This window comes from Ambystoma mexicanum, chromosome 1q (genome assembly GCF_040938575.1).
Source record: "Ambystoma mexicanum isolate Mex_15411 chromosome 1q, UKY_AmexF1_1, whole genome shotgun sequence".
NCBI classification, from domain to species: Eukaryota; Metazoa; Chordata; class Amphibia; order Caudata; family Ambystomatidae; genus Ambystoma; species Ambystoma mexicanum.
In genome coordinates, this window is record NC_090922.1 from 233,433,178 (window position 1) to 233,439,177 (window position 6,000).

Consider the following 6,000-nt stretch of genomic DNA (forward strand, 5'->3'; position numbering starts at 1 on the left):
ATCTCATTGTTTCTCTTCTCGTGGTGCATCTGGCTCTGCTCCTTCTGCATTCTCTTCCAGATCTCTCTGCGGCCACCAACACGCTGGAACATCTCATGTCTGCTCTTCTCGTGGTGCATCTGGCTCTGCTCCTTCTGCATTCTCTTCCAGATCTCTCTGCGGCCACCAACACGCTGGAACATTTCATGTCTGCTCTTCTCGTGGTGCATCTGGCTCTGCTCCTTCTGCATTCTCTTGCAGATCTCTCTGCGGGCACCAACACGCTGGAACATCTCATTGTTTCTCTTCTCGTGGTGCATCTGGCTCTGCCCCTTCTGCATTCTCTTCCAGATCTCTCTGCAGCCACCAACACGCTGGAACATCTCATGTCTGCTCTTCTCGTGGTGCATCTGGCTCTGCTCGTTCTGCATTCTCTTCCAGATCTCTCTGCGGCCACCAACACGCTGGAACATCTCATGTCTGCTCTTCTCGTGGTGCATCTGGCTCTGCTCCTTCTGCATTCTCTTCCAGATCTCTCTGCGGCCACCAACACGCTGGAACATTTCATGTCTGCTCTTCTCGTGGTGCATCTGGCTCTGCTCCTTCTGCATTCTCTTGCAGATCTCTCTGCGGCCACCAACACGCTGGAACATCTCATTGTTTCTCTTCTCGTGGTGCATCTGGCTCTGCCCCTTCTGCATTCTCTTCCAGATCTCTCTGCAGCCACCAACACGCTGGAACATCTCATGTCTGCTCTTCTCGTGGTGCATCTGGCTCTGCTCCTTCTGCATTCTCTTCCAGATCTCTCTGTGGCCACCAACACGCTGGAACATCTCATTGTCTGCTCTTCTCGTGGTGCATCTGGCTCTGCTCCTTCTGCATTCTCTTGCAGATCTCTCTGCGGCCACCATCACGCTGGAACATCTCATTGTTTCTCTTCTCGTGGTGGATCTGGCTCTGCTCCTTCTGCATTCTCTTCCAGATCTCTCTGCGGCCACCAACACGCTGGAACATCTCATGTCTGCTCTTCTCGTGGTGCATCTGGCTCTGCTCCTTCTGCATTCTCTTCCAGATCTCTCTGCGGCCACCAACACGCTGGAACATTTCATGTCTGCTCTTCTCGTGGTGCATCTGGCTCTGCTCCTTCTGCATTCTCTTCCAGATCTCTCTGCGGCCACCAACACGCTGGAACATTTCATGTCTGCTCTTCTCGTGGTGCATCTGGCTCTGCTCCTTCTGCATTCTCTTCCAGATCTCTCTGCGGCCACCAACACGCTGGAACATCTCATTGAGTGCTCTTCTCGTGGTGCATCTGGCTCTGCTCCTTCTGCATTCTCTTCCAGATCTCTCTGCGGCCACCAACACGCTGGAACATCTCATGTCTGCTCTTCTCGTGGTGCATCTGGCTCTGCTCCTTCTGCATTCTCTTCCAGATCTCTCTGCGGCCACCAACACGCTGGAACATCTCATTGTCTGCTCTTCTCGTGGTGCATCTGGCTCTGCTCCTTCTGCATTCTCTTCTTATTTCTGGAATTACTCTTCTTCTGTCTTGTGAGCGGGCAACCCCTCTTGTTCTCTCCCCTTGCACTTCGGGGTCCCACAGGGTGCAGCCCCTCATATTATTGTCTCTACGCTAGTTCTCCTTCTTGTATTTTTCTCTCATTTGTCTTTCACTGTCACTTAAATGCTGATGATTCTCAGAAGGATGTCTCTGACACTTTCTTTTCTTACGCACCCCACTCTTCTCTTTCTGCCTTTCTGCTATTATGTATGAATGCTTTCCCACTCCATTAATCTCCATTCTTCTAAAGATGAGATTATCCTTTTCTTACCCTTTGCGCTCATGACTGCCCTCTCTGTCTCTGTATTTATTTCCCTTGCAACTTCTCTTTCCTCTCTCCAACTGCTGGACTTTGAGCATCTTTTTTGAACCTTTATTTTCCTTTTCCAATCACATTTCTTCTGTCACTTACTACTTTTGCTTTCAGCTTTATAACAATCGTAAATGCTGCTCGTTTCTCACCTTCTCTGACATGAAATCTCCAATTCTCGCACTGGTTTTCTCACGACTTGACTATTGTTCCTCAGTTCTCTCGAGCCCCTCTGCTTACGCTCGCTCTCTTCTACAGCCTATTTATAACTCTGCCATTCATCTTCTCTGTTTGCTTACCCCTTCTTCACATGTGTCTCCCTCTCTACTCTTGGCTGGCTTTCTTTACCCTCCTGCCTTAAATTTCGCCACCTTTGGGCTGTCTTCAATCGTGTGCATGGCGTTGTACCTCCTTACCTTTCATCTCCCATTTCTGTGTGCTCTCTTAGTTGTACCTTTCATTCTTCCTCCCTTTTTCTATTGGCAGTTCCACGTTCTCGCTGTACTGCCCTGCTTTCGCTCTGTCTGACATGCCCTTACCCTCTTTACCCTATATGTGCTTCTACTTTTGCTTGTGTCTGCTCTTCTTTGAACGGCCGTCTTCTCATTCCTCGACTTAAAAATGTATCTTCATGTTGATTGCATTTTATTTTGTATCATATATGATGCTACAGTTCATCCAAGTACCCTGTAATGCCTTGGTCAAAACACTCTACAAGTTCAAATAAATGTAAAAAATATATTGGTCAACTTTGAAACAATTTTTTACAAAAGCAGTCGCACTTAAAATGATTATGTTGTCTTGTACTACATTTTGGTTGTTTCAGATTCAAAAGTTTCCATTTAGAAAAGTGTTCAAGCTTTCAGGCAAACTGTGAACTCCTAATAATCTACAAAGTACACTGTTCCAAAGAAAATCCCAAAATGTGATGGTTTACAAAAGACCACATTAAAGGGAGAAGCTAGACTTGACCAAACAAAACGGATGCAACTTTTAGCTCGAACGTGTCAAAAACTTCTGTAGCTCATATTGTCGAAACAACGCTGATTAAATGCAGCTTGAGTAGACAACCTGCCTCATTTTAAATGGGGCGTTGTGTTCAATGGAGGCATAGAAGTGAAGTTTAATGCTTTTATCCCTTTATTTAACACTGTGACCCATTTTGACAAGTTGGAGTGGACATTGGGTCTCTGCCATGCATTCCTTCTCCATCTTGCCAGTGGGTCTCATTTTACTCTTGCATGACATTTTCATTCACGCAAAAACGAATGGATTCCCAAGGAATCCCTGTTCGTTTTGTTCCTGCTCCAAATCAGGCATATTCCATAGGAAGCCATTAATAAAGGCTGCCTTTACTTCTTCGCGAGACAGCGAGAAAACTGAAAGCGTGAATGCAAGTTCAACACTACAGCATCCACTACAGTTTTTTTCATTAACTCAAGCGCAATCAATGCCTTAATGCTGATTTGGTTTTTGTTTTCTTTGTATTGAACTGACCGCACACACAAACTCTGACCCCTGTAATCGGATTTTGCTGGTACTAATCGCATACATTTTCACGGAATAGCCCCATGGAAATATTAGCAACATTACACAGCGGGCGTATCATATAGTGAGCTAATGCTCTCTCTATTTTTCTGTCTGGGCTTTCTTTCCATCCCTCTCTCACTCTAGATCTCTGCGTCATGTTGTCAGGTGCAGGTTTGCGAGAGCCGCTCCAGCTGTTGCTAACAGCAGTGAGACGAGAGAAAAAACAAAGACAGCTTAGGGGGAAGCTGTGTTTTTTTTATTTTAAAAAATAAAATGAGAGCAGCAGTGACAGAGGCATGCCCCCCAACCCCCCGCGCTCGGCACCACCTAGTATTTGGAGACCAATTGTCATAGCAAGTGTCCTGCAGTACTCCTACATTCCATCCCCCCACTCCAAACTTGTTGGAGTTCCCGCTAGTGGGGACTACACCAGGGCATTTTTAAGTGAAAAAAAGCATCAATTTCTATTCCCTACGGACATTCCAGCTCTGACAAGGATTTACCTGGCACACACATCTTTTTGACATTTACTTTGCTGCATTGACCCAACCAAATACGTTTCACTTTTCGTGCGTTCAGTTTATTTTTTTCTTTTACAATGAGATAGCAACCCCTCTTACAAGGAAGCACTTGAACAGTAGCAGCTGTTTTAATTCTGTGCATGATGGAGGTGATCAGTTGGACACAATGGGCCTCATTACGACTTTGGAGGCAGCCATGCCCTTAATAAGGGCATGGCTGCCTCCAAAATCGTGTCCGGGTCGGTGTTCCCTGAATGGGGAAATACTGGGCCATTCTGAGTATGGAGGGCCTGGTATTTCCTCCTTCAGGGAACCCGGTCCTGGTCCTTCCCCATTCCCATTCGAGCCCTCATAGGGCTCAATGGGGAGGGAGCTAACAACGAGCCCATTACGAACGGACCCATTGTTAGCTCCCTGGTCCCCTCGCGGGACCCGCTATGGACGTCTGGAAAAACCAGACGTCCAGAGCGGGTCCCGCGAAGGGACCTCGTAATTGTGCGGAATGGGTTTAACGGCGCCGGCACCATTACCGGCGCCGTTAAACCCATTCCGCACAAGTCATAATGAGGCCCAATATGGGAGCGCAGGGCTGCCAAGGCCCAGTGAGCAAGGTTCCAATTATCAAGAACTTATTTTTCGCAAAAATACATTTCCATTATCTGCTGAACCTGTTTGAAAACCCTAACATTCAAGTCTAGACACTGAGTAGGTGGGTATAAACACTTTGCAAACAGTTACATCTAGTTCCTTTGATAGGATATCGATTATTTTCCTTATTGGCCACTTAGGGCTGCAGATGCTGGTGGGCTGGTGGGATGATACCTAAGTGGGTTTCGCACTGTGGAAATTAAAGTTCAAATTCCAGATTTCGATAAGGCAACTTTTACACATCCTATACATAAATGATCTAAAGATGTTTGTGTATCAGTGTCCCTTCTGAGCCCCTCCTCATCGATTCCAGGCATAATTGAACTTGCATGTGCCATTGGACTTACAGATGTTGTAACTCTTTGATCATCACATCCAAATTCTCAGGCTGCTTGAATGAGTATATGTGGTTCATGGTTACAAACATGTTTGTGAATAATAAAATTAGCACCAAGCCAGTTTTCATTATGCACTTAGTGACCCAAGCATAGAACCTCTTTATAATAGTCATTCTTGTTAAACTGAGAAACTATGTGGCCGATAATAATTTACAGGTAAATACAGAAAAAACGAAGATCCTAGTGTTTGGAAAACCCAAGGCCAAGAATCAAACAAATTCCAATAAACGGTACTTGGGCCAAACACGAATTAACAAATTGAACAGGTGACAGCATTCAAATACCTAGGAACTTGGATTAATAACAGCCTTGTGGAATCCCCAATTTCAGCATTCCTGTATATCAAAGTAAACAACTTAGCAGCTCAGGCATGCAAAATAAACATAAAAAATGGCCGTTTTACAATACAACCTGTGATGGATTTCTACCAAAAGAAAGTAGTACCAATTCCCACATACGGTTCAGAGGCCGTCATGAATACTCCAACCACCATTTGGATTTGACTGGAGAAAAAGTAATGACAGTTCCCAGCTATCTACCATAAACATCTTGTCTCATCACAGGTCACTCCCGAGCACTGAGGCGAGCCCTTGATTGCAGGGGCTACTGAGCAGGCATAGGGCTCCTCAAAGCAGTAGCAAACTTATTCTGCAATTGCCCGGCCTGCTTGCCTGCCTTAAAAATCCAGTGGACCTTACCCTCAAGGGAATCCCCAAACAGCATGTGACCTTTGAAGGTTAGCTTCAAGGCTGTCGACTTCTGCCGAAAGTCCGTCCTCCAATCTCTCATGTAGAGGTGCCTATGCCCAATGATGATTTTATTTATTTATTTATTGAGAATTTATATGGTGCCTATAGAGCAGAAAGTGTTTTCAGGCACCACATGATGACGATAAATCGGAATTATCTCTTCTCCCCGTTAAACCTGTCTTGTGGGTCAGATTATCTCCTGATGTTCACCATGAAATCTCTGCGCACCCCCTCCAAGGGTCTTCCTCCTAGAGTCTTGTGCCGTAACTGGCGCTCGGCTGACCTTAAGGCTCTAGTTTCCTCT